Raw genomic sequence first — 26,666 nt, forward strand, 5'->3', positions numbered from 1 at the left:
TACATAGGGTGGGCTACATCCTCAGATTTAATTAGTCATCTACTTTTCTAAATTTGAAAACAGACTAAATATGAAGTAGAAATATTGAAAACCATTAATAAAGAATTTCAAACTTCTAAATTATTTTTGAAGATATAAATTAATTCTAGTAAGTAGCACTCTTCATTAAAATAACCAGTAGACAAAATTCTGTAATTTAATCAAAGCTATCGCAAATGCTAAACTAAAGGCGCTTCTGAGTGGTTCTTGTATTTTGATTTTTTACGATATTTCCTATTTTCGATAATGTTCCATTATGAAGATATTTATAGTTCAATATTCGCCAACTTGTTTGATTATGATTGTTTATAGTTTAAAATCATGAAATTTTTTTTTAAATCATGAAAATTTGTTAAATTTTTATGATCTTGTGGATCAAATTCAAGAGTTTTTAATTCTAAATTTTTAAAATTGAAAAATTTTTAAATCTGAATCATTGGAGTAACAGAATTTTTAACATTAAAAGCCAAACTTTCCTCATTTTTATGGAATTATACATGTTATTATTTTTGGCGACTTTATTATTAGAAAAATTAAAATATTGTGAAGAAATTTTGGGAAATGGTTCAAAATATATAAGTGCACGTCTGCTCATTTGAAGAACTATTTTGTTTAGATGGTTAAATTTTATTAATTCTATTTTAGGTAGAGCTTTAAAAACCCCTTTTCAGTTGCATTGGAAATTAGAAATTAATTAAATCGCACTAATATAAACCAAGTAATTGGTCGCGTGACAAACGCGTATGTCATTTTGAACGTTTTTTTAGGAATAGTCTAATTTTGAATATTCAAAATTAAAATTCTTAGTTTTAACGATTTACAGTTTTTTAATTTTTCGCTTTTACAATTTACAATAATTCCTGAAAAAATATTAAAAAAACAAATTGATTATTAAAAATTCAAAGTACTAAAAATTTATTTTTTGATTGAAACTTCATCATTTGAATTGAAAATTCGACTCCTTGGTTAAACTCTTTTCTTAAAAATTCATTTCTTTTTATGGCAGATTCATACTTTAAGGAGCAAATTGACTTTTTGTTTGAAAATTAAACTACTTTCTTATATTTTTTTAAATTAAAAAACTTGAAAATTTTGGTGAAAATTAACATTTTTGTTTAAATTTGATATTTTTGGCTGATAATTCACTATTTTGTATAGAAAATTCGTCTTTTTGTATTGAAAATTCAATAATTTGGTAGAAAATTCTACTTTTTGAGAAGATTCGTTTTTTCCTTGAAAATTAATTTTAATTACTTGAAATTTAACCATTCCATATGTGTTAAAAATTGATCTATTTATTTCAGAAAATATATGCAAATTATGGAAAATTCATCCTTTTTGGACGAAAATCAATCTTTTTGCTCAAAAATTCAATTATTTGGTTAGAAACTTATGTGTGTTGTTAAAAATTTGTATTTTTTAGTAGAAAATTAATCTCTTCCTGATTGAAAATTGAACTTTAAAAAATCTCGTCTCTTTAGCTTGAAAATTTCAGTATTTGGTTCAAAAATTAGGTACTTTGTTAATAATGAGTTCTTTTTTAATAGAAAATTAATTTTCTGGGTTGAAAATTCAAGATTTTTTTACTCGAGAATTCTACGTTTTGGACTACATTTTTTTTCTTCATTAAATGAACACTTTTTCTTTGTGCATTCAGATATTTTGTTGAAAATTCGGCTTTTTTAGTTCAATTCAACTGCTTTTTCATTTCAAGTCAAAACCTTTCCTTGATTAAAATATCAACTATTACATTTTTTTGGGTAAATTAATCTTTTTTGGATAACCTCTAAATAAATTCACAAAAAAATTTAGTCGACAAAAATTTCGTAAGATAGGTGGTGGGGGAGGGGGCAAAACTTACAGATCCAAACAGGGGTGGGAGGAGCACGTAGTTTAAAATTTCAGAAAAACTAAAAATAAGGTCTGATAGTTAGGGGTTCGAAGTTTTCATATGAATTATGAGGCTGTATGTACTTCATGTACCTGATACACAAATTGAAAATTAAAAAACAGGGTTTTTTGAATCTATGGGGGGAGGGGGTGACCGCCCCAATTTCCCCTCTCTGAATCCGGCTTTTCAAAAATCATCCTCAGGTTATTACTGGAATTGAATAACAACTGAATCTTAAAGTTGTTATGCATATCTGGTGTCACTTTACGTTCCTTTTAATCAGATCAGCTGCCTGGTGTCATGTCGTTAAAAGCTTATAATTTTAGGACAAGAGTGGTCTGCTAGATCAGGTTTTTTTTTAAATCTTCAATCGCAAGGTAGTATGGAAATTCGAGGTTAAAGTATAATATGGCATAAATTATGTTGAGAATGAATAATGACCCGTGACAAGTGATTCAGGTTCTAAGCTTATAATCTTGTTGACAGTTGGTCCAGCTGGGTAAATCAACTGAATATCATATTCTTGCAAATTGCATGGAATCATACATTTATTGAGTAAATAATACAGGCAACAATAATAGAGAAATAGTGGACGTGACATAATACTAATTCGCGAAATAATACCCCACAATTTGTTGGCATTTTGACTTATTATTCTATTAACTCGGTCAGTGAACTCTCGACATTCGTTTCAACTGCGCCTTGAAATGGCAATTATAGACCAAGGAGTTTGCTAATGTGGAGGACTTCTACAATGTCTTGAAAACTTGATAAAATATGACTTCTATCAATTTTGCGACAATGTGTGCTTTTTTTACTTTTTTTGTATTTAGTGTAATGTGATATTTCCTTATCTATTTTATTTATCTTTATCATATATTAATAGGAGGTATTGGTGTTTTTAGACATTTATTCTGTCCACTTTAAATTTCAAATTTTTTTAATGTAGCAGAATTAATGTAAATCATGATTACGACCATTTTTTAATTTGTTGGCTTTCAGGTGTAGGAAACATTTATATTTTGAAAACTTGTTTTATCGATTTGGGAAATTTATTGTTTTAATATTTCAAACTTGCAATTCTTTTTGAATTGGAATTAAGTATAGCGTCACGAAATATTTCTTTTTATCGTAATAAATTTAATGACAAAACCGTCTCAAAATATTTTGATAAGAGGATATTATGAACCTGCTCGATCTCTTTTTCAGATTGGACAGGAAAAAAAAAGAAAAAAACTGTCATGGGTAATAAATTAAAAAATGTAATTAAATTTTTTTTCATTTCATTTATAAAATATTTTGTGTTGAAAATTTGAACTTTTGTTAAAAATTAATATTTTGTGTTGAAAATTTAACTTAAATCATTCTTGTTTGAAAATTCAACTATTTTCTCAAAGATTCTTCTTTTTGTTTAAAAAATTCATTTGTTTAAGTAGAAGTATATGTGTATCTAAAAATAGAACTGTTTGATTCCAAATTAATCTCTTTTTGTTGAGGATGTAATTATTTTGTTGAAATTTCGTTGAATTCAACTAGTTTTATTTAGATTTTGAATTTCAATTTAAACTTCTTGGTTGAAAATGAAATTGGTCGGTTATGAATTGCTTTTCCTTTGCTGGAAATCTTATTTTTTAACTGAAAATTTAACTGTTCTAGTTGAAGATTCATAATTTTATTTGAAAATTCATCCTTTTTAATCAGAAACTAAATCCTCTTGGTGTGATATTTCCTGTTTTTTGGTAAAAATATAAATGCTTTGTTAAAGATTTACTTTTTGGTCAATATTCAAATGTTTTGTAGAAACATCATCTTTTGGCTTAAAAGTATAACAATTTGGATAAACTTTTTTTTTCTTTCTTGACTGAAAAAATCTTTATTTACCGATAATTCGCCTTTATGGTTAAGTCCAACTTTTTTAGTTTGAGATTAAAATCTGTCTGGATAAATTTATTGAACTAGTTCGTTTTAACTTAAACTTGTTAGTTAAAAATTATTTTTGTTTTTTTTTTTTTTTTATTAAAGAATCATTATCTGAAATGGAAATTCATCTTTTGAGTTGAAAATTTTACTATGTTGTTGAAAATGCTTTTTTGTAATTACATCTTTTAACTAAACAATCTTTTTTGATTAATAGTGTTATTATTTGGTTGAAAATTAGTTTCATTTTTGAAATTTTTTTTTATCTGAACATTTAACAATCCCAGTTGAAGGTCCATCATTTTAGATAAAAATTGAACTTTTTTAAACGAAAATTCAACTACTTGGGAAAAAGATTTTTTCTGGGTTTCACTTGATAATTTAACTAATATTTTTTGCATTTGTTTATTTTTGTTTAAAAAGAATTTTTTAAGCTGAAATTGTATCTTTTTTATTTTTGGTTGAACATTGATCTTTTTTAGTTGAAATTCGACTTTTCCTTAGAAAATCCATACTTTAGTTTAAAAGGTCAACAATTTTGTTGAACTTTTTTGGATTGAATAACCTTAATTTATTGCAAATTCATTTTTTTACTGAAAATTTAACTTATGCATTTTTTATTGAAAATGCAATTGTTTTGTTCAAAATTCCAATCTTTGGTTGAAAACTCAACTTTTCAAGTTTTAACTGTCTTTTAAAAAATTCGTCTTTTTGGGTTAAAAATGTAACAATTTGATTAAAAGTTCAACTACTCAAAGGAAAAATTATGCATATTTTCCGCTTAGGTGTTTCTTTGAAAATAAATTTCCTTTGTTTCGAAGTTAACTATTTGTTATAAATGCATCTGTTTGGTGAAAAATTATTTTTCTCTTGAAAACTCAAATCTTTGGTTGAAAAATTCATATTTATTGATTGAAAATCATTTTTTTTATTGAAAATTAAAATTTTTGTGTTTAAAAGTCAAGGGGTTCCTAAAACATTCGACTTTTTAGCTTAAAAGAATACGTGCTGGTTTGAAAATACTACTGTTTTTGTTGGAAGGTAAATCTGTTTTGCTTGAAATCGCTTTTGGTCGAAAATTCTTCTATTTTTTTGAAAATTCGTCTATTTAGATTGAAAATTCATCTTTTTCGGTAAAAGTGATCTTTTTTGTTTAAAATAAATAAATGAATTTGACATTTTAAAATTTTAATCTGATATTGGATTGTTCCGTTTACAAAATATTGTATCTTAAAAAAATTCCAAATCTAATATATTTCTCTTTGAATATTAATGGTCAGAGAAAATAAATAGCTTGCCAGGGAAAAGTCAGGGAATCTTGAAAATGAATTTTTTCGGCCACCCTGCATTATAATAAAATTAATTTACTTTCCTTCTAAAAAGGTAAAGGTTTCAGCAATGCCCTGATGTATGAGAAAATATATACTACTTTCACATTCGTTGACCCAGGGTCGTGTATAAATTATAAAAATATGCTAATGTGAAATATTGTGTCTTCGAATTGGGAACGTTAGTCATGATGGAAGAGAATCCGTTAGGACCGCTATAACATTATATGTATAAAAGAAACGTTCCTTGGGTCATTTTTTAAACGATGAAACCCAGAGGAGAAAACTTCGCATCGTCTTGTAAGGTGTGCACTCGTGCTAATAAATCACGCTGATAATTATTTACGTCTTTGTTGCTCGATCGTGCGAATATATTCTGGGGGTGCCAAGTCACATTAACCCAAATCTCTGGGCCGCGAAACACACACAATCAAAATGCGGATGCGAATCATTGGTACTTAGGTCATAAGATATGCAGAACATGTAGAAATGCACAGTTTAGTGCGTTCTAAACAATCGTTGACCTCTTTACAATATTAAATCATGTTCCATCGTTTTATTCAGTTATTAAAAACGAAATGAGATAATTTGAAAAATCAATTAAAAGTTAGGTCTTTTTTGTTGCTTGTATTTGTGTTGTTTTCATGTAAAATAAAGTTTCCAATTATAGTACTTGTCATGGTGGGGCTGAATCAACTTTAAATGATAGTTTGCGTGTGTTTGTGTGATCTATGACATGTGATGACTCTGTGAAGCTCTTCGCCTGGGATGTTTGCTAAAGAGATTGATTAGCGTCCGGCGTAGGAGAGGTACTGTGAAAAGAAAGTGTTACTTACATAAGTAAAAAAGGAATTTCTATATTGATCTAAAATTTTCATCTTCTTAATTTTTCTTTCGTACTTTTCTTATATAAATTTCTTGTTCCCTGGCAGTATAACGAGGTTAGAACTTTTGGTTTATTATGGTTCCATGGCATGCTATAAAATTTTTCAGACAAGTTTTGAAATTATCGCCCTTTTTGATGAAAGTTCTTTTTATTTTCAAAAATTATAATATATGAAATGTCTATACAAGTTAATGGAAAAAGGTGTATTATAAAGGTAATAATAGACAGAATCTTTTCAAAATTCCTTTTTAACTCAAGCTCATCATCAAAACTATACTACAATTTTTTTATTTTATTTTAGTAATAATTCGCTTACATATAACTTAAATCCAGGGTGACTGTAGGTTAGGGTAAACATGGAAATAAAGGTAGAGCAAGGGAATTTTATTGGTCGGGGAAAGTCAGGGTCTTTGAAATAAATTTTGCAAATGTCAGAGAATTTCTATACCTAAAAGACACGTAAAATAATGTTCAAGTATCATAAATTAAACATTTTGAAATCACAATCAAAAATTTTTTTATTCCGTTTATAAAAGATTCTATGTTAAAAATGTTACAAGATAAAAATGAATATTGATGGTCAGGAAAAACAAAAAATTTACGAGCATAAAGTTAGACAATTATATTTTTAGTTGATTATTTTATTATTAGGGTCCATGTGGAAAAATGGAGGGGCCCCCGTCAGGGTCCATATGAATTGCCCTCATGTCTTGTGGAATCCACGTGGGCAATCCAGGCGTGGTCCCTTATGGAAACGACATGCTAATCCATAGGCGCTCAACATAGGCTTCCCTCATGGATCTCTCATGGTTGCCGCAATGAAAGCCCTCTTGGTTTTTTTCTGCCAGTGCTGGCACCTGTACTGGCATATCTCTGGGATGATAACACTATTTTGTAATGGGTTGTCAGTGTTAAGTCTGCTCTGTATATCGCCACTGGCACGGTACTACCCCAATAGGAAATTCACCATGGCCGCAGTACTGCGTCATTGTTAACTATAGTACCATACTGCCATACTCTAACGATATGACAAAAAAGGTATTAAAGAAATTAATTGATTGCGAGTATTTTGACTGCAAATATTAATAGTCCTGTTAAGAGTGAATACATATATTACAGTTTTAAACATTATATTACAAATAAATTTCCTAACTCTACGGGGTATTGAACCTACATATCTATATCTAAATCTATCGCCTAAAAGTCGGGAGTGCTAACCACTGCGCTAAACCTACAAGTTGAAACTCGATGAAAAAACCATCCTCGTAAGCTACAGTTCAGAAAAGTTAAAGTACCAAATTTTAAGCTCTACTTTTCTAATTATTCATTATTATATGAAGTTATCTAAACGTAAAATACGCGAACTGTTAACAGGAATATAAATAAAATAATAATTAAATAAACAATTTAAATCTATTACCATTTCTCTTCGCGTAATATTTCGTTTTTTCACGTTGTAAACTAAATTTTAGAACGCGAGCTGAGAGAACTGAGCTGGGTCACCAGCGGGGGCCTCTATGGAACATCCATATTGTCAGAGTTTGAATTTCAAAAAAGTGTTATCGAACTTTTGTGAGAAATTCGCTGTTTGTAAGTCTGGAATCATGGTACCTTAAAATTTGTGGCGTTCAAAAAATTTACCAGAAATTTTAATCGTTGATGCCTGAGGGCAACCGAGCTGGGCCCCCAGCGGGGGCTCCTATGGAAGATCCATATTGTCAGAGTGCGAATTTCAAAAAAGTTTTATCGAATTTTTGTCAGAAATTCGTTGTATTTAAGTCGGAAATCATGAAACCTTAAAGTTTGTGGCGTCAAAAAAATATTCACCCTATGAACTTAGAAATTTTAATTATTGATCCGTGGGGGCAACCGAGCTGGGTCCCCTGCGGGGCCCCTATGGAACATCCATATTGTGAGAAATCTAATTTCAGAAATGTGTCATTCAATTTTCGACAGAAAATCATTATTTGTAAGTCGGAACCCATGAAACCTTAAAATTAGTAGTTCCAAAAAAATATACGTCCTTTCGACTTTAAAATTTTAATCGTTGATCCGTGAGGGCAACCGAGCTGGGTCCCCTGCGGGGCCCCTATGGAACATCCATATTGTGAGAGTTCTAATTTCAGAAATGTGTCATTCAATTTTTGACAGAAAATCATTATTTGTAAATCTGAACTCATGAAACCTTCAAATTTTTGGTGTCGAAAAATATACGTCCTTTAGACTTTCAAATTTTAATCGTTGATCCGTGAGGGCAACCGAGCTGGGCCCCTATGGAACATCCATATTGTGCGATTTCGAATTTCAAAATGTGTCATTCAATTTTCGATAGAAATTCATTTTTTGTAAGTCTGAACTCATGAAACCATAGAATTTTTGGTGTTAAAAAATATTCACCCTTTGGAATTAAAAATGTTAATCGTTGATCCGTGAGGGCTATCGAGCTGGGCCCTCGTAGAATTTCCACGCGTGGAACATCCATGCATTCTTTGGATGATTTTTTTTGTTTAAGATTTATAATTTTAATTTATCTTTTATCTCATTAGTTGAAAATTTAACCATTTGGTTTCAAATGCTTTTTTGTTGGTTAGAAATTAAATTTTTTTTTAACTGTAAATATGACTTCCTTTTTTGTTTAAAATTTAATATTTTTAGTTGAAAATTTATCTTTTTTGGAAGAAAACTAGTATCTTCTTATTACAAGTTTTCTCTTATTTGGGTAAAAATACAAATATTTGATTGAAAACTTACTTTTTTATTAAGATATCGTATTTTCGGAGTAAAATTTTTTGTCGATCTGAAATTAATTTTTTTCTACTAAAAAATTAATTATACAATTTTTGGCTAAGAACTGATCTTTTCGATTACAAAATTCAACTATTTGGTAGAAAAGTTGTTTTTTTTTAGTTAAAAATTAAACGATTTCGTTAAAAATGCATGTATTCAATTGGAAAATTATCTTTTTTGGTAGTAAGCTTCTTATTTAAAACTTAATAGGTTTGTTTAAAAATTGCACTTTTATCTTTTTGGTTAAAAATTTCAGTATTCCAGTTAAATATTTATCATTTTAGTTGAATATTCATCTTTTTGGTTGTAAATAGAACTACTTGGTTGAAGGTTAAACGCTTTTGTTAAAAATTCATGTTTTCGGTTTAAAATTCATCTATTCCAATTGAGGATTCATAATTTTAGTTACAAATTAATTCATTTTGGTCGAAAATTTCTTCAGTTTTTTAAGGAAAATAAATTGTTGCAACTGCAAAATTAAATATTCCATTTTTGGTTGAAAACTGATATTTTTTAGTTTAATATTCAATTATTTGGTTGAAAATTTAGCTTTTTTAGTTAAAAATTCAACTACGTCAGTACCACGATTTAGTAAATGTGTCGGAAGCTGACTGCAAATTGCCTAGTTATTAAATCGGGAGAATCGAAATGTAAAAAGTCAGGGTCGCCTGAACCGTTTCCATATTGTATAAATAATATTGCGCAATATCCTCGACAGGGTAGTCGCACATTGCAGCCCTTCCGAGGCGAAAGTCGCAACCGTCTCCGCCGTGCCCCCTGAGAATCTGCGTAGGCCAGCAATTATAGGAATTACAAAACCGGGGGTTAAAAAATCAGGGTTTTGATGTATTTGGTTGAGAATTTATGTGTGTTGTTGAAAAATCGTCTTTTTGGTTGGAAGTTCAACTTTTTTTCTTAAAAATTCATCTCTCCTGTTGAAAATGCAATATTTTTACTTCTTATGAATTTAATAACTAAATTTCAAGTATGAGAAGATTAAATAAAAATTTATTTGATATTATTGAAATTCATGGACTTTAGTGGTAAATTTAAGAAATGATCAATTATGCTTTCTGTATTATTTAAATATTTAATTAATCGATGGTGCTAATATATTTAAGAATATCTTGTAGTATAATTTGTCAAAGCTTTCCAAATTAAACATACTAATGGAATCTCGACCAACTGGAAAGAAAAAATTATTTCTAATAAAGTAGCGAAACTGTATACAAATTCCAAGTCAATTGTTTTAAAAAATTCGAAATATTTGAATGACTCAGAACAATTATACCTAGAAAACTATTTGAGATACCTGGAAAGAACATGCAATTATCAGGAATTTTTTTTCAGGATTTGTGTCGTTCAAACTTAAAAAATAAATCCTCTAAAAAATATAGTTTAGGCGATTTTGGGTCGATTTCCTCCCATTCTTGACGCCAGAGCTAAAAAAAAATTGACGAATTTCCGATAAATCGCCTAATCTAGCAAACCCTGGGTTGATTTGAAAAAATATTTTCGCATGGTTTATTTTCACATGGCCCATAATGTTCTCGAATACGGCCCTATTCGCCTAAAGAATGGAATAAAGTCATTCTCGACTCGTGCATGTAAAAGATCACACATGCGCACAAATACATGCAAAAACTCAATGTTTAATGTATATCGATGAGCAATCCGCTCACGTACACAAGCTTTCCTTCATCCGTATATGGTAGATCTTGGTAAACAACAGTGTTTGCCAAATCGCGGCTGCTATTAATAAGTTGAAAATCATTTGCATAACGAAAGCGCAACGTTTTGAAAGACCAAAGTGACCGATGACCACCTCTTTTGTGCGGGCTTTGCAATTAAATTTTCAAATATTTCATTGTGAGAGTGCTTTCACGAAACTTATATTGTAGATAAGTGTAACTATCCTGTTGACAAACTTTGCAAAACTTGTGATTAGGTTATGCGCTGAAATACGAGAAGAATCAGAATCTCAGAGACCGAGTTTTTTGTACCACCTGGTTTAAAGTAAGTGCGTAGTGCTAATTTAACATTGTAATTCAGAAATTGAATAATCGTCGACGACTAAATATTTATTTGGGACATCGGCTTCTGAGTCATGTCAAACGAACTAAATTTGCATAATGAAGAATGAGAACACATGCGAAATGTAAACGAAGTGTTACATGGGGAGGGGCTATAAATCTATATTTTTACGTAAGATGTTTAAAAAAAAAACCCTAGAGAAAGTCCAAGTATACAAAATAATTTTACACTGGAATAATGAATAAAGAACGGTTTCAGGCATGGATTGCCGTTGCCTTGATCCTAAGACCAGGGAATCCAAACATAAACAGGCAGGGCTGCATGATTAATTTCTGTTGCATTTGGACGCATGGCGCAACCTGATTCAATTAACGCGCTGATAGTGCGACCTTCATGATGTTCGTCACGCTTGACTGAGCATCACCTCTTTCTCTCGCACTTTCCAGATTCCATTGTGGTATATAATATTAAAGGTTTTTGAGCAATTTTTTTCATTACTACTACCCTCAAAAGCTTTGACATTTTTTAGGTTGATCAATTTAAGCTTCGATTTTTGAAAAGATTCCAAGGAATTTCAAAGGATTTTCAAATATTTAAAGGGATCTTTAAGGAATTTTAGCGGATTCCACGGGTTTGTATAAGAGTTGAAAAGATTGTAGTAATTAGAAAGAATTTTAAAGCCTTTCAATAGGGTATTTTAATGAATTTCTCAGCATCACAAAAGATTTCACGGTACTGAAAAAAACCTGGAAATGACCGAGAATTTTATGAAACCAGAAAAAACCGGGAAATGACAGTTAATTTATTTTTTGACCGGGAATTTTACAGTTTTTAGAAAAAATCTTGGCAACTTCGATTTCAACCATTGTTTAAATAATTAGTTAATTCAGTTAATTTAATTTAAGTTAATTCAGTTAATTAATTATTATATCAATCAGTTCAGAACACGTGATTAGAAAATCATTCAATTAAAAATTTTCCATTTTAGATTTGAAGGCTTAAGCTTACTTAAACAAATTTTTAAATGCAGGTTTAAAGACTTAAACAATTAAAAATCAGAAGCGTTTAAAATCGAGAATTTTTGATTAAAAAAAAGTCTTTAGTTGATCAACTCTAAATATAAATTATTTTATTATTATTATACCATTAGGCCATTTCCCGTTCGGGGTAGGCGTGACTCACTCGGTGGGGAAGGGAGTAATGTGAGGAAGGGATATAGAATTTTTCGATTGATCTAGAATTCTCGTGATATTTAAATGATTTTTTTAATTGAATTATATTCCAACGTTAAAAATTAAACTGTTGCAATTGGAAAGTCTTATTATTAAAATGTAACGTATTTAAATGAGATTAAAATCAAATTTAAAATCCTATTTAACGTCCAATAATCAAGTTAATCTAAAGAATTCCTGAAAATAAAATCAACAATTTAACGACTAAATTTGGACAAACACCATAAAATTTTCCTATTGCAATCTGAAAAAGACAAAAAACTTCTTCCTCCTAAAAAAGAAAAGAAAGCTCACGTGATTATTTTTTACAAATGTTTTTTGATTGTGATTCGATAATTATAAGAAAAAAAGAAAACGAAAGAAATAAAAAAGATTCCTGATTTTATTTTCAGGAATTCCTCACATTAATCTTATTATTTAAAAAAATGCAAAAGCCACCTTGAAACTTGATAAACAATTAATTTAGGAAGAATTACTTAATATTTCGAAATACCTGATTGTTCATTTAAAATCAGTAATTTTAAATTAAATGTTTAGAGCCAAACAAAAAAACTAAACTTATAACGCTACAATTTTAATTGTACTCTTTAAAAAAATTAAATTTTTAAGACAAATTGTTTAATTTTGATATACACATAGAAATTGAACACATATTATTCTAAGAAAAAATCGAATAAGTTGAAGAGATATTTAGAAGTTTTTAAGTAATTTAAAATAAAATTAAAATTCGAAATGATTTCAAATCATTTAAAGGAATTTTCTACGTGTACAGACCTAATTCGGTTATTCGTACCAAAATTTCGGTGCAAGTAGCCCACGGCATAATTTAAAACAAAATATAGATTTTGACACATTTCGAACAAAAAATTTAGAAGCTTTTTAAAAATTCAGAAAAGCTTCAGAAGAATAAAAAAAAACATTTCTTTGACAAATTAAAAATGATTTTTTATTTTGAAAAATGAATGTTAAGAGAATATTTTAAAATATTAATAAGATTTACAAAATTATCAAACATGAGTGTGAAAGATTTGAAGAAAATGTCTTTAATTTGGCAGCATTAAAAAAAATGTAGGAAAACTTCGAATCATTTAGAAAAATGTAATCATTTAATTTGTAATGGTTCTAGCTTAAACTTGCTTCAAAATATATGATTTTGAATAATTTAAAATTCATTGATTGAAAAGTAAAATCCGGGAAATGACCGGGATTTTTTTTCTTTGATTAAAATAGCCACCCTAGATTTAAAAGAATTTCAAAGATTTAAAGTGGTTTTCAAATATACTGATAATTATTCAAGAATTTGAAACGGTTTCAAAAGATTGCAAAGGACTTTAAAGATTTTTAATAAATTAAGAAACTCCTAGCAATTTTCGAAAACCTTAGAAAAAGATTAAGGAATTTCGAAAGATTTCGAAGTATTTACACAATTTTAAGGATCTTGCAAGGCTTTTATAATTTGAAGCGATTTTTTAAAATTACATGCCAAGGATTTCGTGCGATTTCAAATATTGAAATAGCTTAAGGTATTTAAAAAGATTCGAAAGAAGTTTTAAGAGATCTAAACAAATTTTAAGGAATATCATCAGATTGCATGTAATTTCCCGGAATTTTAAGAGATTTTATATTTTTTTAAGGAAATTTTAAGGTATTTCCATAGATTTAAAAAGATTGAAGGATTTTAAAGAATTTTAAAAGTTATAAGAAATTTTTTTAAGATTCCAAAAAATTTCAACAGATTTTAAGAAGTTTTAAAGGATTTAAAAAAATTAAAAATATTTTAGGGTAAATTCTTTTGAACTGTTTTAAATTCACTCTCTAATTCGCCCAATTCTACTCAATGGAATTAATGCGGATCAGAGGAATGTTTGGGATCTTTTAAATTTGTTTTATATTAGTTGAATTCATTTAGATTTTACCCTGAATTCTTATTAATTTATCATGAATTCTTTTTATAAAATTTGAATTCTTTGAATTCTCTTGATTTTTTAAAACTTTTTCTGAATCGTTTTGTATTCTCATAAATTTGTCGAAATCAACTCAATTGTACTAAATGAAATGGATTTTAAGCCTTTTTGTCTAGTTTTTTTTAATTCATTCTGAAGTCTTTTAAAATCACCTTGAATGTGGAGGTATGTTATCGAGCTCTTTTGAATTCTTCTAAATTCACTCGAATTTGACTGAAATCAGTGGAATATTTTGGTTAAAAAAAAGTTCAATTCATTGGGAATTCTCCCTCAATTATTATTCATTTAGTATGAATTCTTTAAAAAATCTGGAATTTCGTTAGAATTCTCTTGACTTTTTTTTTGCTATTTTATTATTCAATTGCATTCTTCTTTATTCACTCAATTCTACTCAATGAAATGGATAACCAATTTGTTTAATTTTTGTTAGACCACCCTGAATTCATTTAAAATCACCTTAATTTCTAAATTTTCTAAATTCTTTTCAGTTTGATTGAAATCAGCTTGTTATTTTAGATTGAAAAAAATTTCTGGATTCACTTGAATTTTTTTTTATACATCTTGAATTTTTATGCGTTTCACCGAATGTTTCTCATTTCCCCTAAATTCGTCTAAATTGAGTTGAAGTTTATTTAATTCATTAGTTTATTTTTTTATTTATCTTGAATTTGTTGAAATTCACCTGGAATTCTTATAAATTTCATCGAATTATTTTCAATTCTTTTGAACTCAAAAGAGTATTATTAACTTTTGGTCGCTTTTTCAGTTTTAATAGATCACTTTTTCATTTTTTTTTTTTTTTCAAGTAAATTGGACTGGGGCAGCCCTATACATTCTTTGTTTATTTTTGACCGCCACAATTTCCATTGATAATTACATAAAAAGACTTGTGAACTATATTTGGAAAGTACCTAAAAAAGTAACAACTTTTATAAAAGTCACTAGTTACATTAACTGGTTAAAAGAAACTAGTTACTTTCCATCACTGTTTATCTTAGCAATTATTAAAATTATTTTAAAAAGCTATGTGTTATTGAAGATGATTTGAAATATGAAACTGTATGGCTTTAATTTTTGTTTAATTGTTTTTTTTTCTTCTTTTTTTTCGTTTTTCGCTTGACCTTCATTGCTGAAACTGAGAGCTATATTTACGAATGCGGAAGAGAGCCTAATGGAATATTCTGAACCTCAAGAAAAGTAATTTACGGAGGGAGTCAAATAATATTTGTTTAATGCAAACACGAGAACGGTAGCTGTCGAGACGTGCGGCAGTGAGGTATAAATGAGGATTCAAAGTTGAAGGAAAATAATAAAAAAGTATTATTCCAAGAATTCTATGCTTGATAATAATTTCTTCTAATCATTAATTACGTGACTTGATGACTATTTTATCATAAAATGTAACACACATTGTTTTAAATTTGATGCGAAAATTTGCAAGCATAAATACTGAAACAGACTTGTTTTAAAACCAAGGAAAGTAATTTGGTAAAGTTGTGACATTTTTATAATAAAAAGCGGAAGTTGAGCTTTGAAATAAGTCCAACATTTTTTAATGTTTTGAATAGTTCTCGAGTTATCGTTATAAATAATGACGGGCTGTACGTGGGATGAAGATCCCTCCATGGGACCATAACCTGTAATTCTAAAAGATTTTCTACTGCGGATATTTACAATAATAACTCGAGACATGCTGAAGATATTTTAATATTCTTGGGCTCATTTTAAAGCTAAAATTTCAATCTCTAGTTTCTAACAATTTGCTGATTACTATTGTTTGGGTGTAAAGCAAGTAAGAAATGAGGTCACCATGGTAGCAGTTGTGATCTAGCCGATAAAGGAACAACTCTATCATACTATGTATGTCTGAACAAGTACGTTCATACAGTGACTAGGCAATCTTTGTCTTGCAATATTAGACCTTTCAAGTTTGTTTTTTATTAGGCAAGCCGGAAAAAAGTTTCAGTAAAAAGTTTTCGTAATTTTGTCTAAAATTAATTAAATCCCACTGTAATTTTAGTAAATAGTTGAATAGGTCAATTAAAATTAAAATAATGCTTCTCTTTCTTCTATAAGAGGGCTTGCAGGGTTGGTTCGCTTAGTTTTAGGCAAAAAGGGTATTTTTTTAAGAAATAAGGGAATTAGATTTTATTTATTATGAAAAACTTATTATATCATCTTGGTATCTCGATTTGTATTAATACTTTTTTTTATCTATCATAGAAAAATCTGTTGAATACTTTAGCAATTTCTACTAATCAAAATATATGATAAATAAGTACAAAAAACTTAAAAATTAAAAAACAGATAAGGTGAGGTGGGCAGCGCCAACCAGAGGGGCAAAGGTGACTTTTCTGAGTTCGTCACTATTATTTAACAATTTTAGTTCTACCTTGCATTAAATAAATCTATTTTAGTATAAAGATAGTGTTACTTAATAAAATCTTAAAAATTGACGTTGTAAAAAAAAATTGTCTGGCCAGGAGGGCAGGCCCGACATAATAATAGTTTACAAGAGCTTAGGTGATACACGTGCAACAAATTTCGTCGATAAATAATCTGCAATGTAGAATAGCCACTTATCTTGTGGGCTGCATGAAAAAAACTATTGAATATTATTATTCTTAATCCAGTCGGTATGCAGGTTTCTTGTATTGGTACGGTAGAAACATTGCATGAAGTCCGCTTCCAGTAGAATGTCAAAGAATGATAGGTTATATTATAACTATCTCTAGTTTTATTCGAAATAATAATTTAATTAATTCAAAATAAGTTTATTCTTCTTGCTGGATGTCTTCAAAGGTAATTTTTCCATTACATAAAATACCACAGAAGCAAACCATCATATTTTCCTATCTTTAAATTTTTTGATTTTCAGAAAAATTTGCAGTTGGCTTTGCCCTCCGGTGAGGGGCCAAGTCGACGAAATGCAGCTAGTTTGAAATAATTAAATTACTAAATCATTGTTTTGTTCATGTGATGAATATTCATAGAAATATGATATGCAATAATGTAGAACTCAAAATGAGAAAAAAATGGATCAATTCCAAATCTGATTAACTTTAGAAAAATCATTGTCTGTTAACTGGGCGGCGCTGCCCCCTACCCTAATCAAGGGAATTGAAAAATGCTCATGTTTGAATGTTTCAAATGTATTTAGTCAGTTAAAAGCTCTCAGATGTTTGAAATATTTTTTAATGACAGTTAAAAACGATTATAGTGTAAAAAAGAGAAATTTATAACATGACTTGGGGTGTGCAAAATTCATGCGGGTCGGGTCGGTTTTTCCGGTTAACACACAGACCCGCAATCAGCCCGCCAACCCGCAAACCTGCCCTACACGAAAAATTTAAAGTTAATCAATTCTCGATTTTTCTACAGCAACTTTGTGTAGTCCAAATTAAAAAAAAAATTAACTTTATTTTCTAAGCAAAATTTTCAAGTTTTTAACCTGATACTTTAAAAATATTAAAAATAAACTTTATTTTTATTTAAACTACTACTCTTCAGTCTATAATTACGAAAATTGAAACTGATTTAATAAAACCGAATAAGAAAATCCAACTGTTTTTAGTTGAAAGTTAATTGTTATTGCTGAAAAATTCTAACACGTATTATATGTTTGGTTACCAATTTTATTATTTGGCTAAAAATTTATGCATTTTGTTGAAAATTCAAGAATTTCGTTAGGAAGTAATCCGTTTATGTTAAAAATTGAACTGCTTTCTTGAAAATTCGACTTATGGGTTGAAAATTCAACTAGTTGGTTGAAAATGATCCGATTAAAACATGTATATTTTCGGGTTGTACCTTCAATTGTCTTGTAGAAAATTCGCCTTTTTGTCTTCGAAACTTCATAATTACTTGAGGTAACTACAAGTTTTGGTTGAAAATTCTTCTGTTTTTTAATTTTATTGAAAATTAAAATCTTTATTGGTTAAAACATGGTTTAATACATTTTTCCTTGAGAATTCATCGTTCTGGTTGAAAACTTAACTATTTTGTTAAAAATCCGTTTTTTGTGTTAAATATTAATTTTTTTAACTCAAATTTTAACCCTCCCATTTCAGGTTAAAAATTGGTATATTTAGTTGAAAAATCATCTTTTATGGTTAATATTTTTATTATTTAGTCTTATATATATATATATGAGAATTTAACTATCTGTTAGAAAATTCGTCTTCTTTGGTCTGCTGTCGCATGGAAACCCCGAGTAAGTAACATTTGCCATTGTGACTATTTTCAGGCATTCTTGCATGGGAAAATAAACTTTAAGACAAATGTCACTTAATAGGTTTCTATATTGTGCAGCAGTGGTTACAAATATTATTTTGTTTAAAATTATTATTCTGTTTAAATTTAAATTATTTTAATAAAAATTCTACAATTTTTTTAAAACATCATCCATTTGAGTTGAAAATTGAACTGTTTTGATGGAATTTGGTCCTTTGACTTGAACAAATCATTTTATTTGTTCAAAAGTCTAATTTTTTTGATGAATTACAATTTTTTTTATTGGAAACGAAAATATTGCTTTGTTTGAGAAATCAACTATTACATTTTTCGTTGATAATTCATCATCATTGGATGAACATTCAAATCTTACTTGGTCGAAAGTTTAACTACTTTGCTAAAAATTCATCTTTTCGGTTGAAGATTCATCATTTTGGTTGGAAATTAGTCTCTTTGGTTGAGAATTCATCTTTTTTGTAAAAAATTAATATTCTTTGTTAAAAATTTTTCTTTTTGGTGGATATTTGAACTATTTGAGCATTTTGGCATGTGAAGCCTGTGCTATCGACGATGTCCTTCAAATATACAAAATTAGAAAATAAATCGCTTAGGAAATATTTGAAATTGGTATTATCAAAAAGAATCTCTTTCAAAGCGTCATGTTTTCTTATGCCTTTTATTCCTGTTTATGATTCTTAAAAAAGGATTAAAAACTTTTTAAGGAATAGTCTGCAATCCCTGATAGTTTCAACAGTTTTTTGTCCCAAATGCAGTCCACAGGAATTTAGTATTATCATCAGAGATACTTACGGTCAATCAGTGTAGATATCTTTTTTACCACCCTGAAAATAGAAATCAACCTATCCATCAAGCTAAATTAAAAAAATGTTTTAAATTAAATTTTTTCTGAAAAAGATCTACTCTTATCGCTCCACTGGGAAACGAACCACAGAACTTCCAATTGCCGGTCGGGTTCGTTCTCATTAGGCTATTATAGAGATCAAAAGAAGAATCTTTTTTTAGAAATACACGCCACCTCAAGCCAGGTATTACATTTATGATAAGAACAATTTAAAGGAATCTGTATTATCATCAGAGACAGTTACCATTAATCAGTGTAGACACCTTTTTCACCACAGTGAAAACTGAAATCAACCTATCGATCCAGTTAACTCTTCAAATAACAGAAAATACTAAACGTCATTTTCAGAAAGATGGACAATAAATTTAAAAAGATGTTTTAAATTAAATTTTGTCTGAAAAAATATTTACTCTCATCACTCCACTGGGAGCGATCAGAGTTATTAATGTTCAATGGCAGTTTATTTTTAATTAAGTTACAATAAAAGTTTCTTTAGTAACTTAAATTCTTTAATATGACCTATTCCTCAAAACTGGTTATACCGGAAAGTAACTCCATACATAAATATTGATAAATTATGAACTCTAACAATCGAAAACTTCATCGTGTAAATTACTAAACCCACAAGAAATCTGCGACCCGGAATTTAAGAGTCAACCTTCCTGAAGTTTGGCGTGCCAAAAACGTTAAACTCATTCTTTATTGTATCCCTGAGCCACTCGAAGTATCTAACTGAAAAATTCTCGAGGTTGCTTCATTCGTGAGTTGGGATCGTTATATTAACAGTGACACTTCACCTTCTCGAAAAACGTACGCGCATCCATTTTTCAAAAAGACTTTTTTAGTCATCGCAGTGTGGCCGCAGATCAGAGAAAATCTGTAAATCAGGGAAAAGTTAGGGGAAAATATAGGGGTTGAGTCATGCCAACCCCTGGCAAGTCACATTGTCGCATCTCCTTCAAAATAATTTGAAGTTAAGAAAAGTGGGCAAAAGTGCAGAAAAATACCCCTGACACAAAAATTTGTATTTCACACCCCTACCCCCTTTCCAACTATATGTGAAAGACTCCGCTGTGATTGGTCACATAAATAATTCAACTCTCCATTACTTTTTGGCTATTTTTTTGTGCATTGCACACTTTTTCCGAATGAGGGATGCTGCAATGTCACTTGCCTAAAATCTGGCTTGCCGAAAATGTGACTTGCTGGGGTTGGGCATAGTATCCTTGCCCGAAAAGTAAGGGATTAAAAAAAAAAGTTGTAAAAATCAGGGAATTTTTGAAAGACATTTTTACTCAAACCAAGTTTTAGTCACTTTTTAAAGATAAATTCACTAGATACTTTTTTTTAAATAAAAATTTGAATTGATTGAATTCATGTCTATACCTACTTCTCAACTTTCTTGGATTCTTTTGATATCTCTTGGAGTATTTTAGAAAATTCAAAGACATTTTTAAGAGCTTTAAAAAGTTTCAAAGGATTTCGAAAAATTTCAAAAGATTTGAAACATTTTTGGGTGATTCAAAAACTTCCAAGGGATCTTAAAGATCTTTAAAAAGTTTCAGTAAATTTCAAAATATTTTAAAGGATTTAAAATATTTTAAAAGATTCCAAGGTATTTATAAAGATTCCATATGATTTTTAAAAGCTTTGAAAAGATTCCACCGATTTCAAAGGATTTCAAATATTTTGTGGTATTATCAAAGATTTTATAGTATTATCAAACATTTTAGAATATTTAAAAGGATTCCAAGGAATTCTTAAGAGCTCCACAAAATTTCAAGGGATTTCTGAAGATTTCAAAGGATTTGAAATATTTTAGAGTAATTTTAAAAAAGCAAGGATTTAAATGATGTTTAAGGAATTTTAACCAATTTTCATGGAGTTTTAGAGAATTTAGTATGATATTGAACGGTTTTTTGAACATATAAGGTATTAGGATATTTTAAAAAAATTTCAAGGAATTTTTAATAGATATCAATCATTTGAAGGTACTCGAAAGGATTTTAAATGTTAGCTTATTTTTTAAACTTTCAAGAAATTATAAGGCGCTTTAACAAGTTTGAATAGATTTTAAAAGATTATAAACAATTTTGAATATTTGACGGCATTTTAAATATTCCAAGCAATTTTCAAGAGATTAAACAATGTACAAGGAATGTTTAAGGATTTAAATTATACTAAGGGATTAAAAAGATAATTTTCGTGGAGTTTTTCAGAAATTCGGAAAATATGAAACGATTTTATAGTATCTATAAAGTTCTAGAATATTTTAAAAGATACCAAAGAATTTGTAAAATATTTTTTAGCAGTTCGAAGGTATTCCAAAGGATTTTAAAGGTTTTTGGGTACTTTTTTAAATTTCAAATAATTTCTAAGAACTTTATCAAAGTTCAAGGTATTTTAAAAGATTTTAAAGGATTTAGAATATTTTATTGTTAAAGTATTTATAATAGATTTGAATAATTTGAAGCGATTCCATAGGATTTTACTTTTTTTATAATTCTAAACCATTTTCAATAAATTTTTGCATTTTTTTTAAATGTTTCAATTCATTCAAAATTTTTTTTCATTGGCCTTGCATTTTTATAAATCTCTCTAACTTAGCTCAAATTTAATTTAATTTGTTTTTTTTTCTTCCAATTCACTTAAATTCTTTTGCATTTATCCCGAATTTTGTTCACTCCCATTTCACTCAATTCGATGGAAACTTTTTCAATTGTATTTTTTCAAATTCTTATGAATTTCCTCAAAGTCTCTTGCATTCTTTTTTAGAATTATAGATCTCTCTTTATTTTTTAATTCGAAATATTGGCTCTTGAGAAGAGTTTAAAAATAATATAGTATCCAAAGGGAAATAAAGATAGTTGTAAGTGGTGCTTCAAGTCTACTTGGAAGAGAGATTGGTTCCATTGACTTCAAAGTAATGGGAAACCTTAAATAATAATTCTAATTTTATGTAACAACTCAATCCCTTTTTTTCTGGCCAAGATAGGGAAGAGGAAGCACCACAAGATTTACCACAAGGAAAACAATACTTTATGTCGATTTATTTTTTCCTTCCAAATTCACACCATTATCTTTTCTCTCCGTTATTTTTGTTTGCAGGAAGTGACGCCAGGGCACCACGTGTTTTTCTCCTGTGTGCATGGGGAAGTGTAGGCACGTGAATGACGTAAGCAGACACTCACACATACTGATTGTTGTTTTGGGCAGGAGTGAAACTTTTATAGGGCATTTTACTGCTGATACAAGGATAAATTTTGAACGTGAAAGTATTTCGAATGGCGAATATCCACCGAAAATGAATAAATTTGTCAATTTATAAGAATTTTAGGTTTATTCGAAGCTTCCTGAACCTATTTTTTGCGCTTCATATATTTTCAGTTATTTTTAGTAATTTCAGTTATTTTCTATGCAGAAATTATGACGCGCAGAGGACAAATTCATACCAGCATTCTTATTGTAAATTTTAAGAACTTTTTGTGTGTAAAAAATATTTTTTATTTTCATTTTACCGCTTTCAAAATAAACGCTAAACCCGTTTTTCGGAGCTGTTTTGCTCAATTCAAGGGTGGTTTAACCCTTCATTTCGAGTTTAACTTATTTTATCTACCAATGCTTTAAAGAATATGCATGGCAAATATTAATAACTTATTTTGAGTTTTTCTTTTTTTTTGATGATGATCAAAAAAGTTTGGCGGCCATTTTGAATTTTTTACCCTCAAATTTATAATCAGCAGACCCAATATACATATAAACGCTATTTTCGTGGCTTTCGAAGTTAATTTTTTGAAGTTATTCATATTTGAAGTACTCTCTAAATCTGAATCAGTGAAATGTCACTGATTGTCAGTGAGATTTCACTTCATGAAATATCTGGAAACCGGCCTCTGACAATCAGTGAATAGTTACTTATTCATTCAGTGAATAATCGTATTGAAACCTTAAAACCCATAAACATGATCAAATGTTAAAAAAGGTGAAAAGTTTCAAATACATTTATATGACAAATAACCTCACATATTGCTTTCATTTCAAGAGTGGACTGTCATGGACGCACCCGTTCAGTGGTTACTTTTTATACGCGATAGATTAAATTCTTCCTGCAGTTAATTCAGCAAACTTACAGCCCGAAGATTAAAAAAAAATTAAGAAATAATTCTTTTTGCTACTTAAGTAAAAGAGTGACAACAATGGTTACCTGTAAAACTTCGAGGTTATGTTTTACATTATTTACTCTGGCGTTACCGAACTGATTAGTGAATTAGTCAGAAGTCGTTGTTTAATCAGTGACATGTCTAACTACTATTTCAATCAGTGAATTTGTCACTGATTCATATGTAGAGGGAGTATAGTTGTTGGATCGGTCTGACGAAAAATTATTATTAAAATTAGTTTATTTAGAAGAAGATATATGTCCTATTCACATAATGCCTTTCTTAGGGGCTTTTTCCAGGTTAAAATTTAAATTATCACTGTTTAAAGTAATGTCAAAAACATGGGATCTTATGGAGAAGGCTTTCGCGGACTCAATAAATGTTTAATTTTGGCTTTATAACACGTTGAATATTGTTAGAAAAACTCTTTCGGACACAGAAAATATAATGTGAGATTTGAATTACTGCTCGCTTTTACTTGCCTCCAGGGTATTTGAGCTTAGTTTTAGCAAAACATACCGAGGTAAAATTTGTCGAGAACATTGTGGCATTGATTAAAGTTGGTAGACAGCTTCAGCTTGAATCGGGAAGTGTGGAAAATTTCAAATAATGATTTTGTTGCCGGCTAAGGTTAAATTTAGTTTAAGTAGGTTAGTGTAGGTTAGTTTTAGGTTAAGATTACTTTCACGACATGTGCTCATACTGCCAACTGCTGAGCATGAAAAATGACTTGAACTGAAATCGAGTCAAATAAACATTTAAATTTACAATTTATTATTTTAAAAACATTTTATTTATGTTGATCAGCATAAAAATTTGATACCCAATTCATTAATTGATATGCTGGCCAAATTTTGTATTTAATTCCAAATTTCAGAAAAAAATAATCGACATTGATTTTAGTAGCTTTTCCAGGAGCCGGACTACTTTAAATCAATTTTTTTAAATTCTTTGTTTCCGACCCAAGTTTTTTCATTTTTAGCGTCTAACCTCTAAGAGATGAAGCACGTGATTCTCAGTTCGAGAGAACGTGATTTGATGACAGAGGATTTTATTGGCATAAATATTGACCTTTCTGAGTAAGATCTGTAAATTTCGCTCTTTATATTACTTTTAGAGCCTTCTGTATCAGCATATATATACATATACATATATACCTCCATATATATATATATATATATAGAGAGAGAGAGAGAGAGAATTCTATTTTTTTTTAATTTGCAATATAAAATTGAATAAGAGTTACTCTTAATTTGTGAAATTAGCTTTATTATTATTATTACTATTTCTTAACTTATTCTCGGGTAAACCCGTTTTTTCATCGTAGCCACTGACTAAGTCAAATGACTTTTAAAACGTATGCGCTATGCCTTTTTATTTTAAAACTCCGGTAAAACAGAGGTCCATACACGGGTCACCCTCGCTGCTAAAGTATCATTTAAGTCCTTTCACTAAGGTGGGCTTCGAATCACTGTATTATTGTAATCACAACTAGTACTAAGCTGCGGTTGTATCCGACTTTATTAGAACCCGCGTGAAAAAAGTTTTCATGCCTCCAGCATGACAAGATCCTGTCCGTTTCCCATGCTTAGGACATGCTAACCACAAATATTCTTAGAACATGTAAGTGTCAGAGAAAATGAGCTTGCAATAAAAATGATAATCTTAGGTTTGCCAAAAGCCGACACGTCTCTAAATGGTAAGTTCACTATCCGGGTGCACTAAGTCGCACGCCAGGTAGTTTAGCACGCATTCCTCAAGACCTTTAAAAAAATTTAAATTGTGTCAACTGCCAAAATAACTACCATTAGTAAGTCGACGATCCGGATTCACCAGATTGAGCACCAGGTAGTATAATACGTATTCTACAAGAACTTTAAAAAAATTTTAATTTTTGTGAATAATGAAAACAATTCCAAATGGTGGGGCGACGACCCAGGTGAACCAGGTCACGCGCCAGGTACCTTAACACGTATTCTACGGGAACTTTTTCAAAATTTAGATTGTTCGAACAGCCAAAATTACTCAAAATGGTGAGTAAACAATCCGCGTGCAGCGGGTCGAACACCAGGTAGTTTAATCCGTATTCTACAAGAACTTTTAAGAAATTTTAATTTTGTGAATAATAAAAACAGTTCCAAAGGGTTAGTCGACGAACCGGGTGCACCAGTTCGCGCCTCAGGTCAACTCTAATGTTTAGTAATTTTGGCTGTTGAAATAATCTGAATTTTGAAAAAGTTCTCGTAAAATACGTGCTAAGCCACCTGAGGTGCGACCTGGTTCACCCGGGTCGCCGACTCACCATTTGGAATTGTTTTCATTATTCACAAAATTTAAATTTTTTAAAAGTTCTCGTAGAATACGTATCATACAACCTGCTGCTCGATCTGGTGCATCCGGATCGTCGACTCACAATTTTTAGTAACTTTAGCCGTTGAAAGAATCTAAATTTTGAAAAAGTTCTTGTAAAATACGTACTAAGCTACCTGGGGTGCGACCTGGTGCACCCGGGTCGTCGACACACAATTTTTAGTAATTTTGTCTGTTGAAACAATCTCAATTTGAAAAAGTTCTCGTAGAATACGTACTAAGATACCTGGGGCGCGACCTAGTGCACCCGAAGCGTCGACTGACAATTTGGAATTATTTTCATTATTGACGAAATTTAAATGTTTTTAAAAGTTCTCATACAATACATATTACACTACCTGGTGCTCGATCTAGCGCACTCGGATCGTCGACTCACAATTTTTAGTAATTTTAGCTGTTGCAACAATCTCAATTTTTAAAAAGTTCTCATAGAATACGTACTAAGATACCTGGGGCGCGACCTGGTGCACCCGGGTCGTCGACTAACCATTTGGAACTGTTTTCACTATTCACAAAATTTAAATTTTTTAAAAGTTCTCGTAGAATACGTATTATACTACCTGGTGATCGATCTGGTGCACCTGGATCGTCGGATCACAATTTTTAGTAATTTTGGCTGTTTGAACAATCTAAATTTTGAAAAAATTTTCATAGAATACGTGCTAAGCTACCTAGTGCGCGACTAAATTCACCTGGATTGTCGACTCACTAATGGTAGTTATTTTGGCAATTGGCGCAATTTAAATTCTCAAAGAGTTCTCGTAGAATATGTGCTACACTACCTGGTGCGCGAACGAGGTGCACCCAGGTAGCGAACTTACCATTTAGAGACGTGTTGGCTATTGTCAAACCATGCTTAAGCACGGTGGCGAGTACATACCACATAGAGTTTGCGAATTGATAAATTTATGTTTCGAGATGAGAGACGTCCCAGACGATTGGAAAGAAGCGATTATCGTACCA

At 29.8% G+C, this 26,666-nt stretch overlaps 1 protein-coding gene across 4 annotated transcripts in view; it reads left to right on the plus strand.

Moving 5' to 3' along the window:
- LOC117179144 (sestrin homolog) overlaps positions 1–26,666 on the plus strand; it is a 592,084-nt gene that overhangs the window by 249,784 nt on the left and 315,634 nt on the right. For 2 of the 4 annotated variants that reach the window (XM_033370827.1, XM_033370828.1), the window contains exon 1: positions 10,640–10,864. The exons of the other annotated variants lie outside the window; for them this stretch is intronic. The gene's annotated coding sequence lies outside the window, so the exon portion shown is untranslated. Of the gene's footprint in view, positions 1–10,639; positions 10,865–26,666 lie in introns of those variants that run through there. 4 annotated transcript variants of the gene reach the window in all.

The sequence above is a fragment of the Belonocnema kinseyi genome, chromosome 8 (genome assembly GCF_010883055.1).
Source record: "Belonocnema kinseyi isolate 2016_QV_RU_SX_M_011 chromosome 8, B_treatae_v1, whole genome shotgun sequence".
NCBI lineage: Eukaryota > Metazoa > Arthropoda > Insecta > Hymenoptera > Cynipidae > Belonocnema > Belonocnema kinseyi.